General features: G+C 33.8%; 1 protein-coding gene across 2 annotated transcripts in view; it reads right to left on the bottom strand.

Annotated features, from left to right (window-relative positions):
• The window catches only part of LOC121726471 (leucine-rich repeat neuronal protein 1-like), a 198682-nt gene extending 184390 nt beyond the window's left edge, over positions 1–14292 (bottom strand). For both annotated transcript variants that reach the window (XM_042113968.1, XM_042113891.1), the window contains exon 1: positions 14008–14292. The gene's annotated coding sequence lies outside the window, so the exon portion shown is untranslated. The remainder of the gene's footprint in view (positions 1–14007) is intronic.
• Positions 14293–15010: the final 718 nt, after the last annotated feature.

Genomic DNA, 15010 nt, shown 5'->3' with positions numbered 1-15010 from the left:
TTGAATGTTTTTAAACGATAGTAGGTTGTTGTTTGATGTTATTTAAATATGTTTTTGGACCTTCCATGTTATGAAATGTTTTAAAATTTGATGCGATATTTCTTTATTAATTTCTTCATTCTTAATAAACCTTTGAGAAAATGGTTTATTAAGTTACCGGAGAATGACGGAAGCTATTACAGTCATTGGTCAATACAAAGCGTATCGACCGTGAGCCTACTTCCATCAAATATTCAATTGTTAAGCCCGGCCGGGGCACATCGGACGCTTACTGCGATTAATTTCTATACCGAACCTACAAATTATGGATCGCTTCTTCAAGACTCACGCCGCCACAGACTGCGAACCGACAGAACCGACAGATTTAAAGCAACAATGGCTCTATTGATTGAAATCGAACGAAAAAAAGAGCGCCTTGTAAACTCGCCGATAGTCGTACGTCATAGATAACAGCGAGGGTACACTGCACAGTATCTAGGCCAGTCGAACACGCCCCGTTTGGCCGCGTGATTGTACTCCGGCGAAAATTGTACGTCTGTGCTCAACTATCTAATCCTAAAATAATAGTGGGATGTTGATCTGCTCCAGATAAATCTAATCGCAAACTAGAGGGTGTAATGGAAAGAATAATGTTGGTTTGGTACGAAAAATAACATGATTTCCCTCAACTTTAGTACTGGAAAGCGTTTTATGTTAAGTTGCCTATTTTGTCTCGGATAATTTTTATCACGTGATTCACGTTTTAATAGTTAATCCCCGCTTACTCATCGAGTAAATAAACATGAGTGTATCATGAAATAATATGTTCGGTCAAACGAAACCGATCCTTTAATTCGACTGCCAGGCAATTAAGTATCTTTACACCTAAACCTTTTAAATAACGTAAGAAACGTGTAGGTAAATGAGCAAGCCCACATGAAGAATCTCAATAGCGCCACAATGATTCACGGCATATCATATCGCTCAGGGCTAGATGCATCGATACAACTCATTAATAGAACAATTCAACTCCTACATGCTCAGTCCACAATGAGTTACAATCTCGACGTAGAAACTCAATTTCTCGAGCGTTTCCGTAGTCTCTTTACGTAGCTGGTCTGGAGTCCGGCCGCAACATCAAACAGACCCTGTGATTACGGCCGAGAGCCGGAGTTACGAATAATTACGTACATCAGAGCCGGGGGGCGGAGCTATACGTTTGAATGACAGCATTCTTACCAAATCGATCCCGGAACAAAAACCGACACATTCTTTTCTCCGATTTAAAAAGTCATCATTACCGGGAGTCATGGCTGTGAAGAATATTTCACGCATCGCTAAAAGACAGACCATGTACAAATTGTACAATGCCGTCATTGATAAAGCATTTTTCACTAAAAACGCATAATAACTCAGGGGTTATTAGCCTCAATTTTATGAATGTGTACAAGTGTTTCCGTTTCACAGGGACCAGAGTTTAAAAACATTTTTACTTCATGGCGCCTTTCTAGATAAAACAAATTGTATACTGTCGACCCCATGGCGCTAAAAGATATCCTATCTAATTCAGGACCAGAGTTTACCAAAACGACAGCATCAAATAAACCGCTTATGATAAGGATGTTGTCACCCTCGTTTACGGACGAGCTCGGACCTTTTAGGCCTCTATTACTTTATGCAGATACAGAAACATGATCCTGACGACCGCAATCTGACCAAATCAAAAGCTACCCTTATACACAGGCCGCATACATCATAAGAGTGCTTGGCAAAAATGGAAGAGGAAGATGCATGATGTCCTTTGCACAATCCGATTCTTATGGGGGAGCTAGTAGTAGGAAATCTTGAAAATCGTCCGTTTCTGGGAATACAGGGCCTTAAAGGCGAGGATGTCCCCTCGTCTGATCATTGATCTGCTACGTGTCCGCTACTGGTAGATGATCAGACGGGTCGTTGTTGGTAGACCACAATCAGACGATGAAATGATATTGGTAGGTATTGTACACGTGTGCCTATTGCCATCCATACTAATATTATAAATGCGAATCTGTTACCTCTTCACGCCCAAACCGCTGGACCGATTTGGCTGAAATTTTGCATGGAGATACTTACTAGCCCCGGGAAAGGACATAGGATACTTTTTATCCCGAAAAAATGCACAGTTCTGCCGAGATAAACGAGTTTTGGCGCAACGGAGTTGCGGGCGTCATCTAGTCAGATACATTCCGATTTGTGACACACGTGTATCTGCATTAAAATTTGGATGCGACGATAAAACAACGGACAATTTAAGATTACAGGCGATCTTAAATTGGCCGTGGTTTCTAAAGCATTGAATTTTTTTAGTAAAATATTCATTTTAGGTTTAAAGACAAGAAAACGTAAGAAAGTTATTTTAGCTTCCTCGAGGATTCAAAATCTAAATTAATTTGCCAATCAGCGGTCGAGGCGAGAACACGTAAATTAAAACGTGATCGAAAAGGTCAATTAAACCGTTATTAAATCCAAAAAGATTCAGAATTAAGATTGTATTTTATTTAAATATTATATATATAGATAATATTTAGAAAGGGAAGCAATAAGTCGTTTTCTTTATTACAGCTGTAACTATAATCTGACGGCATGCAATCTGACAAACCATCAGAAAAACGACCGATTTAATAACACAGATCAAGACTGGTACATTATAAAATTTATTATGGCCATACTAATTATATGACCCATAACAATTAACGCTGACCGAAACCTCTTACATCACTACATTAGAGAACATTCAAGTAGTTTTATTATCACTGCGCTACCTCTAGTATAATTTATATGTAGATTGTACCTCTAGTATTGCATTTATCACATTTTAAAGCTATCATAACTTTCAAAGCAATATAGTTTTAATTAATACACAAATAAAATACATTAGAAAGTATTTTTTACACGCAGATTTATCTAGTACTTATAGATCGTAGTAAGCTTTGAGGTCCCAGAATTTCAATACTGCAAAAAATTACTTTAACAAAGTGCATACCAGAAAGAAAGACAATTTAAAGGAAACATAACAGAGAAAATACCTGAAACACGAGACTTTCCCGGCACGAAACTCTAAGACAAAGGCGTAAACGTGACGAAACTGAAAAAAGTTCGCGTAAAAACCAGTAATGAATATTTAATATTATAATATCGTCCTTATGTAAATTGTGACCCCGTTTCTGACTCGTGACTTCAAACAGTTTTGTAGGTAAAGGGACTCGAGAAAGATACTCCACAACAGGATATTCACGGTAGGAAAAATTTAAGACAACCTGCAAAGACTAGCTTTGTTGTTAGGTTCAAATATTTAAGTATTAACAACTTGATATTGCCCACAACCTTGTCAGCGGAGAAATTCGTATATTTAGCAGAAATCGTACATTTTTCGTGATGAAAACTATATATTATTATTATGTAATATACCGCTTATTCTTTATGTCATTTTCAAATTGAAGTTGCAATTTTAAAGTGTTTTGTGTATCATAAGTAGATTATTATTAATATACGTTACCAAAGTAATGTACAGTAATATGAAATAATCTTAGCTTTTTAGTATAATTATCTTGTTGTTGTACAACATGTCAGTTACAATACAATAATAACTTTTTAAGAATTCTTTATTTGGATATTATTCTTTCTTTAAAATTGTGAAGTTTAATTTATCCCATGATTAACGTGCTTATTAGATGTTTATTCTTCTAAACTTTACTTTATTAAGTATTGTACTTTGTAAATACAAAGTCATTTAATATATTGTACAAAAATGTATAACAAATATGAATTGAAGCGAGAATTTTAAATGAGAATGCTACTGAAGCATTTACTTCATTGTTGACTACCGTAAGTACTAAGTACCTTCTCAGAATCTTGGAATTTTTCACAAGTTTCAATTTAAAAGATAGTAAAGATAAGCTTGAAATGTTTTAAGTCAATTTCGCGGATTAAATTCGTTCTTTAACAGATGTAAAAAATAGAGAAGGTAGCTTAAAGGTAGGAAAGTAGGTGGTAGGTACCATACGAGTCGTTTTTTAGGGTTCCGTACCCAAAGGGTAAAAACGGGACCCTTTACCAAGACTTCGATGTCTGTCCGTCTGTCTGTCTCCAGACTGTAACTCAAGAATGGTAATAGCTAGAGAGTTGAAATTTTCACAGATTATGTATTTCTGTTACCGTCATAACAACAAATATTAAAAACAAGATTAATTTAATATTTAATACAACAAACGTGATTTTTTTAACATTTTTTGCTCGGTATCAATGATGACAACAGCTGGTAGCCACCTGAAATGCTCACAAAATACTCAGTTTTATTTTATACAGTATGTTAAAAGTAATACAACATTTTAATTATGATAGTTATAGTATCTAATAAAAATACCGACGCGATATAAAAAATGTAGGCACCAAGTTAGGTGTATAATTTATACCTACATAGAATTTACCCACGCATAGACAACTAGGTTCCGTTTTTCTAATGACGTCCAAAGAAGTGCCTTCTATGCATGCTAGTACTATGAATTAATACACAACAATTATTTCAAGCTGTTTCTTTTTAACTCGAATGATACCTATGGCATTAACATAAATATTAAAGTCCATGTCAACGGTACCTACAACTGCTTTACAGGTCTACAACTTACAAGGCTCTTGTGTCAATGTCATCTAAGTATGCGGTCAAATTGAAAACTTACGTTGTTAGCTTATGCACAAATTAAAACTTTTGTTAGTGCCAAATTAAGTCATAAGTTTTTTGCACTCCCGCATGACAATGTCATTCAAGAATGACAATCCTTGTATGTCTGTAGAAACTGAATACACAGGTCTACAAAATCGAAAAAAAATTGTTGCCTACAAACTAATTTTTTTCTATAAGAGTTTTGTGGGCACAATATATGTTTCTTGCCCGATTCGACCAAACTTGAAGTTACACGAGTATAACTATCATGAGAATAATTTTACTCCTTTAATTTACTCTAGGGTATTATCGTTTGCATTTTACCAAGTTACTCAAAGAGTATGAAATAAAATGTCAATTACAGTTCACAATGACACCGACTGTGACAGTTGACACCCTGTTGTGCACTATTCTCAGTTTAATATTTACTCCACCAAAATAGCCCGTGTAAATATTAACTCCCGTGTAATATATTAGCACATTTCAGAATCACATTGTAGTTGAAAGTATAATTTTTTTTTGATTTTGATAAATGCATGCCAGAGAGAGACACTTTTTATTGACAACGTAATTTGTTTCAATGAGTTATGAGTCATGACTAATTTCCCCAATAATGTCAGAGTAGACAGAATGATGTTATGACGGTTTTTAAAATGCTTTACCTAGTAGTAGGTAGTTGGAGTAACAATTTTTGTATGAAAAAAGAAAGTATAGTTTTCAACTCTCATATTATTTTAATAAAAAACATAATATGCAATTTTAATTAAGATCTAAATAATAGATGTGTTACATATTTCCTGAACATATTTTATCAAAACTCATGGAAATAAATTATTCCAACAGTTGTAAAATGATTCCGAAATAGACTAAAATTCGAGATTTTTGAAACTTTGAAATGAAATATCTTAAAAACCTGAGCTGATAAAAAGAAAATTTCCTAGAAACATATGATCAGGGACATAGTTCTTACTGAAACAGCTTTTAGTTTTCAGGCAACAAAACTACTGTTGACTAGTGTTATTATAGTAGCTGATGTGACTTTAAGTGACACCTCTTTCGACATCCACGCATAAGAACGTCATCCTAGGATAACAATCCTCGTAGGTCTGCTGCTATACAAGGTGATTTAATGATAATTTGCAGAAGCGCACAAAAACGCTCCTCTCGTGTGATAACGTCGTTTGTTTGCGGGCCACGTCAGCTGATAAGTAGGTCCTACGTGCTCGCTCCTTGCCACTCGATTAGCTTACATCTCCACTTTTTACATTTTTGCAACCAACCATGCTCACGCATTTTGCTGAAGTGATAAGGCAGGAGAACGCTTAAGAGTTGGTAATGTATGTGACCTGTTTTAAGCCAAGTTTTATGTTTATTTAGGTATGTATACCTAGGTTGCAGAAAATGTTTTTGCAACGTATGCATGATGATTCTCTAAAGATGTAAAGATAGCACTAGAGTACACGTTACATAAAAGCAATATCGAAATGCAGAGCTCATGTCATAATATTTTATCTGTATTCTAGAATCTGGATTCTGGACGTTCGTATTAAATGTTAGTGTGCAAAATGCAATTGAGGTAAAACTTAGATACAGCAAGACGATACATGTAGAGAAGAATGTAGAGTCAATGTTATTTAAGTAGGCATATAAATAGAAAATCAAACATATTGCCAGTGTTTCTTCATGCATAACAAGTTCTAAGAATTGTGAAAGCCAAAAAACTTGTAGAGCTTTGTTTCATTTGAAGCAAATTTTTCTTCGTAGCGAAATCGCGGGCAATTGCCAGCAATAGTAATAATTTCATTTGGCCGTCGTGGAAATACACAACATAATTACGAACAAGTTTTGTTATGTTAACCTTGTTCGCGTCGTACTGAATAGCTGTAGCCGCATTATAGACTGCGCAAGAAGTGAGCGATAGCGATTGTATAGAAATTATAATCTTACTTATAATTTATAAATAGTAGGTACCTATCTTTCGCCTCATACGTTATTGATTTTGTAAACGTAAACAGAAGGCAGATAAAATACAACAACTTATATAAAAAAATAAAAAAAATCAATGGGTGCTCGTGTCTAATGGAGATATTTTTTTGATTTGAATTCTTATTCCAAGGAACTCAGTAATCAGCATTAATCCGAAGTCTATCTTATTTTTGTGACAAAATGAAACCATTGTGATTTAATAACACCTACATAATTATTATGTTGTTGCTAATTTTAAATTGTGACTTGTGATTCTATCAATCTATATAAATCTTATTACTTATATAAAAATAGATTTTCAAATGTGTTAGTCGCGCTAAAACTCAAAAACGGTTGAAAGGATTGGGCTGATTTTAGTCTTAAAATATGTATTCGTAGAAGTCCAGGGAAGGTTTTAAAGTGACACGAAGTTCACCGGGACAGCTAGTAAAAAATAAAAATGGATTTTCAATTGTGTTAGTAACGCAAAAACTCGAAAACGGCTGAACGGATTGGGCTAATTTTAGTCTTAAAATATTCGTAGAAGTCCAGGGAAGATTTTAAAGTGACACGAAGTTCACCGGGACAGCTAGTAAAAAATAAATCATAATGAAATCGCTCACCGCTTAAGCCTTGAAATGAAACAAAATACGAAACCACAAACCCATGCAAATAAAGAACGACTATCCGTAGTCGTACACAGATTCTATGAATTAGCACCTCCAACCACACTTACCTATGCATTGTAGCTCCGTCCCGTTTCTTTTAACGCGAACAGAGGGAGAGAACGAGAGCGTGCATTGAAGAATCATTGCAGGTGTGCTACAATCAGCGACAAATATAATAGTTTAAACAAAGGACGCAGGCGATTTTAACTCCTATTTCTTGTGCAGGTAATCGTAGTTTGGTTTACATAATCAATATGGCTGTGTCGTAATTCAATTATCGGTGTGGTAGTTTTGACGACTCCGTTACTTTTTATAAGGTAAGCATTAATAGTTTGTAAAAACAATGCTAATTTTCTTAGTTCTGACATGTAGGTACGAAGTGTCGTAGGGATATCTCTAAAATACGTACCGTACTTACTTCTATTTACGTAGTAACTATTTACTATTTAGTAATCTGTGCTGCCTCTACAATCTACATGTATCACAGTTGCTAGTCTCTATAAAACGAAATTTAATAGTAAATTTTTATTTTCTTCATTGTGTTGGGAACTTGGTAAAGGCTAATCTCGAAAAAGGCTTAACCGATTTTCCTTTTTTTAGAATATTCTTTAGAATACGAGGATGGTTCTTACGGTGGGGAGAAAATAATAAATTTACATGGAAAATTAGAAAATTTAAAAATAATTTACCACTGAATTGAATTATTTCAAATGGAGAACCATACTGCTTATTAAATTTAAACTTCGTAGAATTCATATTATTCATGTTCAAATTATATTAAATTTATCGTCACAAAATGTAAATATCTTCTTCTTTAGAGGTAGATGTGTTTAGAACACGAACAACCGAATATCATTTCCTCGCACTAGCCGCTAGCGTTAACGCCTCACGCAAGCCAATTCCAAGGAGTCCACATCAAACACGTGAGTAATAAAAAATGTTTATTTCAAATTTAGAACTGACATAACCGTGACAGCTGTCAAAGGGGTAACGACTATTATCCTGACGGTTGTGGAGCGATCAAATGAACCGTTAAAAATAACATTTTTCTCCATGTTACACGTACCCTTTTGTATTTGCGTTGTTTTCGTATTTTTCTGTACGAAACGTTGTTACGGGCGATTAATTGCTGTTAACCATCGATCATTTACATTTTACACTAGACAAAGTATCTTATTTGGAATAAAAATAGGGGCAGATTGGCACACTTCGTACATATTTTGTTTTAAAAAAAAGTAACATAAATATAGTTTTTTTATCAGTCATTTTTAATAAAATACTTATTGAATTTGCGATTCAATAAGTGCGAATAAAATACTTATTGAATAATGTTATTGAATTTGCGATCGAAATGTCGAATGTAGAAGCAGATAAAATAAGTAGAGATGTTCCGATCATGACCTTTCCCGACTAGCCGCCTAGCCGATTAGTCAGTTGCAAAGAAGCCGACTAATCGGCCGACTAGTCGGCCAACCGATCATGGTTTTAGATGTTTTCGTAACGCTTTTTTTACTTCTGATTCGCGGGTTAATCGCATACGCCGCCGGCGAACGTGTCGGATCGTGTTTTGGTTATGGTAATTGGTAACGTCATGATATAAATCGGTAAAGCTATGCAATAGCTTTACCGCGGCAGTCCTCGAGTGCCACACGTATTTTTATATTACTTATTAATGTTTATAATGAAGAAGATATTATGTTGTTATTTAAAAATGTCATAGATATTTATTTACAGGCAAGTAATTTCAGAAACAATTCACTTAATTTCAAAATAATCAAGGTTTTTCTTAAATGTAATAATCAACAATAGTAAAATATTTAAAAGCCGATTAGTCGGCGATTTTTGCCGACTATTCGCCGACTAGTCGCCGACTACTAAAGTGGCCGGATAGTCAGCTTTACCGACTAGTCAGCACATCTCTAAAAATAAGTTAAAAAAAGTTGACGTTCAGCTCTCTCTCTCTCTCTCTTTCTCAGTATACAGTAGGTACATCCAGGCAGGAAATTTAATATAAAAAGAAAAAAAAAACACGAACGAAAAATATCTAGACATGTTAGATCTATGGTAGTATTGGTAACCTACGAATTTATTTTTGGTGTGTAATATATATTAGGGTGTAACTTTTTTAGGGCAATGTTTATTCCACAAGTAGCACGTGTCGAGCGGCCGGTCAATAAAAACCCGGGACATGATCACTTCAGTTTGTTTTCGGAGTTTTTATAATACCCCCGCAAAACACCTGCCGCCCGCGCCAGACTGCCCTCGAAATAAAAACCACGGTTAAGCCTCTCCTAAGTAAAAACCCATTAACAAACGCATTAAAATGCTTAATAGCGTAAATAAAACGTCAAAATTGGGATCCCGAGACTTTTACGCTCCTTTTTACGCTGGGAAATGTATACAGTGTTACATAGTAAGTATAGGTATAAGAGTAAGTTAATCATAATTAACAATTTGAAATTGAACCATAAATTTAACATTTTACGATTTAATTACGGCGATGAAAAGGACTTACGAACGCAGTAATTAGGCCTTATTGAAATTTATGTATCGCTCATAAAAGCGAATTTCAGGATAAATAATGAAAAAAGCAGGAACAACCATACAGTAAAAGCATATTAATATAATGCACTAGCTGTTGCCCGCGACTTCTTCCGCGTTAGTATAGTAGATCACGTCCCAAGTATTATTTATTGTACAAAAATATTCAATGTACAGCATTGACTTTCCTACGATTTTATTATATTATATAGATGTTCCGCGCGGCTTCGCTTGCGTCATTTAGGAATTACACGCGACCGTACATTTTTCCGCAAAAAAATAGCCTATGTCCCTTAACGTGGTCTATTCTTCATGTTTGACAAATAACATAAAAATTGCTCCAGTAGTTCTTAAGAATCTTAAGATAATAAGCAATTTCATATAATTTCCCCCGTTTTTTCCATATTTTCCTCTATTTCTTCGCTCCTATTAGTCGTTGAATAATAAAATATAGCCTATGGCCTTTCTCGATAAATAGGCTATCTAACATTGAAATAACTTTTCAAATCGGACCTGTAGTTCCTGAGATTAGCGCGTTCAAATAAGCCCTTTCAAATAATTTCCCCCGTTTTTTCCACACTTCCCTCTATTTCTTCGCTATTATTAGTTTTAGCGTAATAAATATAGCTTATAGCCTTTCTCAATCAATGGACTATCTAACACTAAAATAATTTTTTAAATCGGACCAGTAGTTCCTGAGATTAGCGCATTCAAATAAGCCCTTTCAAATAATTTCCCCCCGTTTTTTCCACATTTTCCTCTATTTCTTCGTTTCTATTAGTCTTAGCGTGATAAAATATAGCCTATAGCCTTCCTCGATAAATGGGCTATCTAACACTTAAAGAATTTTTCAAATCGGCTTAGTAGTTCCTGAGATTAGCGCGTTCAAACAAACAAACAAACAAACTAAATAACAAACTCTGCAAAATTATAATATTAGTATATACATTAAATTAGATTACATAAAAACCTTTTATATGAATGATTTTTTTATAATATCTATGGACGCATCACACCACGTCAGTCTGGCCCCGTGGTAAGTACCTGAAGGACTTGTGTTACGGGTACCAGACAACGGAAATATATTTAATACTTTTATACAGTTACTATACAATATTGGTACATATATTTAAGATTTTTATTGCCTATATTATGACTAGACGTTCCGCGCGGCTTCGCCCGCGTAAATTGGATATTTCACAGACAAATTAGTCCACAAAAATTGCCTTTGATCCTTCACGTTGTCTACTTCTAATATTATGTGCCAAATAACAGAAAAATTGCTCCAGTAGTTCATGAGATAAGCCATTTCAAATAATTTCCCCCGTTTTTTCCATATTTTCCTCTATTTCTTCGCTCCTATTAGTCTTAGCGTGATAAAATATAGCCTATAGCCTTCCTCGATAAATTGACTATCTAACACTGAAATAATATTTCAAATAAGACCAGTAGTTCCTGAGATTAGCGCGTTCAAACAAACAAACAAACTCTTACGCTTAATAATATTAATAGTATAGATACATAACATAGGTATTTAATATACATCCATGACCCAGGAACTTTGAAAACTTTTTTTTGTTTTTACCTGAGATTAGCGCTTTCAAACAAACAAACAAACTCTTCCGTTTTATAATATTAATAGTATAGATACATATATTTAATACACATCCATGACCTAGGAACTTTGAAAACTTTTTTTTGTTCCGTCGCGAGATTCGATCCCGCGATGCTACCTTGGCTTGGATGAGAGGCTTGAGCTACCAACAGCCCACCAACTAAGCCACAAAGGTCGTCAAATGACCATAATATTATTATGACCATAACATAATATTATTTCATGTAATTTAAATATTATAAACAGTATAATATATGCATATTTTATTACCTATTTTAAGAATAAATAGTGTTTTGTTTTAAGTGGTTGTGTAATGTATAAAAACTATAATTGAATATTTTTCTAATATGCCAGCCAAAAACAAGCAAACCTAGTACGGTCTATAGTTATTCGTCGTATTAAAATTATTTTAGTAAGTGGGTAAAATTGCTTCTAATGATTTAAGATACGTAGGTAAATGACCTAAAATATAACCTGTTATAAAGACAATAAAAATGAACTAACTTCTGAGGTTAAACTTAAAGGATTCTAAGCGAAGGATAAGAAAAGATAAATCCTTTCAGAAAAGGGTAGCAATCTTAATCCTTTTGTTAGTTAAGAGAATCCGTAGGTGGTAATTCTAGATTAGTTAGTGGAGTTAAGCTCAGGTAAGCACGTGTAGCTTATGATAAACTTTCCGCCCACCAAGTTCGAGTAGCAAGTTTGTGTTAGATGTCCAAGCGTTTTGAATACTTCCGAACTTGGTACTCTATTTATTACTGTCGTAAGTCGTAACTATTATCTACATCTCCATTAGATGGAATCGGGAAACATCCATTGTTACGAATAAAATAAGTAATGTAATTAATAACGATTTTTTTAATATTAATTTTTTTTTTGACTAAAATATCATATTTATAAATATAGGTACATTTAAACATAAGGGTTTTTTTACGTATCTATATTGGACGGTTGTTAAAATATGGTTTTTGAATATTAGAAGACAAAATGTAGGTAGACTTTCTATTTTCCAGAATTTTACGTTTTATATTATATTATACTAAGACAAATTCATTATAGTGGTACTACTTAATGTGGTAACTGATAACAAAGACATCCAATAAATCGAAAGTTTCTAAAAACATTTAGCAAAAATCGACATCCAACGTGGAATAATGCCCACAAATGTTTGGACTTCGGCCAAAATAATCGAATAACAAACATTCAAATTTCCAATTGTATGGGATTTTCCAAAATTCTTAAACGAATCCTATTTTGGCCAAGAGGTTAACATTTTCGGGCTGGATGATACTTGTTGAATTTACATTTAATAAATAATAATAATAATAAAAAAACATTTAAAATCAAAACAACATTAATATGATTTCAATTAAAGGTGAATGAGCAGAAGTGGTCCCAATATTTACCACTAACGAGACCCATACTATAGACTTATTTTCCATTATTGGCTTAATTTCCATAATTTTTGGACGCCCCTTAGACAGGATATTTTGGTTGCGGTCCAGTTATATAATGATTCAGTATTTAGCAGACCATTACATATAATAAAAGATATTTGCACCAAACTTATTACCTAATACATTTTTATTACATCAACAATATTTTTCATATAAAATGGTAAAAGACATGACTTTTCATTCAGCCATAACTTTCCACTGACAGGATATTTTTTAATGCGGTCTGGTTATAATGGTTCAGTATTTAGTAGACAATTTTACTTATATAGGACCGTTATAGAGCGAAAGTAGGGAAAAATTGATTTCCGATGATTTTAAGATGAAATCATCGGAAATCCGAAGAAAAAAAATACTTGAGAAAATGCTGCGAAAGCATCAAAACATTTAATATGTATCTGAGTAATACCGTAATAATATAAGAGATGCTTCACGAGTAGGCACTTAAAATTTTCACAATATTCTTAATTTTATCTGTAGTCTAATAATTAATAATAAAATTAAAATAAAATAAATATTTTAGAGGGGCTCCCATACAAAAACACAATTTTTCGCCTGTTTTCCTCTATAACCGTACGGAACCCTTCGTGCGCGAGTACGACTCTAACTTGGCTGGTTATTTTAGCCTTTTTTGCTCGTGATCAATAAATGACAACTGATAGGCACTTGAGATTTTTACAGCATCCCTAATTATATATTTTGTGCTTAATTAATTAATAATAATATTCAAATAAAATTTTAATATTTAAGGGGGGCTCCTATACAAAAAAAATATATTGTGAAAGTCTGAACGAAGGATGGCAATTCTCCCCTAAATAAATAGCCAAATTATTTTCTGATATTTTAATACTCTTCTTTATAATGTAACGATTATAATTAATTCCTTTAAACTCTTTGAACTGAGATCTTTTTACTGTAGGTAAATATTAACGAAATGTATTTGAAAATGAACATTTTGAACCTAACCTTGAGCCGGTAATTTAAATATTGATGAGTATGACTTACGAGCACCTCTTATCATTATGACTTTCAAAACACTTTGATACGTTACTTTATGAAATAAACATTAAATTTATTGTGACTAACCTTAAAGCAAGTAGGTATTCGGATTACGAGCTAAGCCCCCGAATAGTTTCCAATTCTCAAGCACATTAGTTCACTTTGCAACGTTACACATAGACGTTGACCACATCACATTTTGCACATATTACGGATGGAAGGAGCACAAAATCCAGTTTGATATCAATCCCTTTGAGAGTACACGTGAACACAACAGTTTTTGAAAACGTTCGTCGATGTACGAAGACAGTGATGACGTCACACGTGCGCCCGCAACACAGCCGGTCGAGTGACTGAGCTCAATGCTCATCGCGAGTCGCGACCGAGCGAGGCACGCCGAGCCCGAGGCCGAGGGGAGTAATGCGAGAAAACGAACTGAACGAGTGAATGTATTTCGCTTGCGTGTACTGAGCTTGCAAACCATTGACGCTTTGCCGCTTCATTTTCATTATAATATCAATATTAATTAATTTATTCATTAGGATTTTAGCCTAGCCTATTGTCTGTATTGAGATGTAGCTTGTAAAATTGCTAGTAAGTATAGAAATGAGGAATTAACCTCATAAACGTGTGAAATATGAATACATAAGTAGCTATAAATTAAAATAAGTCTTAATTTTTAAACCAAAAATTACACAGTAGAATGAAAAGTGTTTTTGTGGATCACCTTTGTTATTTGTATTTCTGATGGTAGTTATTTTAGTTAAAATAAGTTTATTATTATTCAATGTTTACTATTATAAAAATTACAAAAATAAAGGAGTGCACCAATTGCGCCCATTCTCCTTTGAAAAAACAACTTTGCACTGAAACATTAATTTTAAAACCTGAGCTGCACTGCGTTGACAATTATTATTCTAAATAATAAGTACTTTGATGAATTCATAATTACATTATTATATTGTATTATTAACTAATAAGCTTACAATTAATAATCCTATTATTGTAGACCCCAGCTTAGGCACTTTAACACTCGCGATTGAGTTTTGTGAATCAACAAACTGCTAAAAATTATATACCTCACTCAGAA

Source organism: Aricia agestis, chromosome 1 (assembly GCF_905147365.1).
Source record: "Aricia agestis chromosome 1, ilAriAges1.1, whole genome shotgun sequence".
Classification (NCBI taxonomy): Eukaryota; Metazoa; Arthropoda; class Insecta; order Lepidoptera; family Lycaenidae; genus Aricia; species Aricia agestis.
This window is presented reverse-complemented; position numbering and strand designations above follow the sequence as displayed.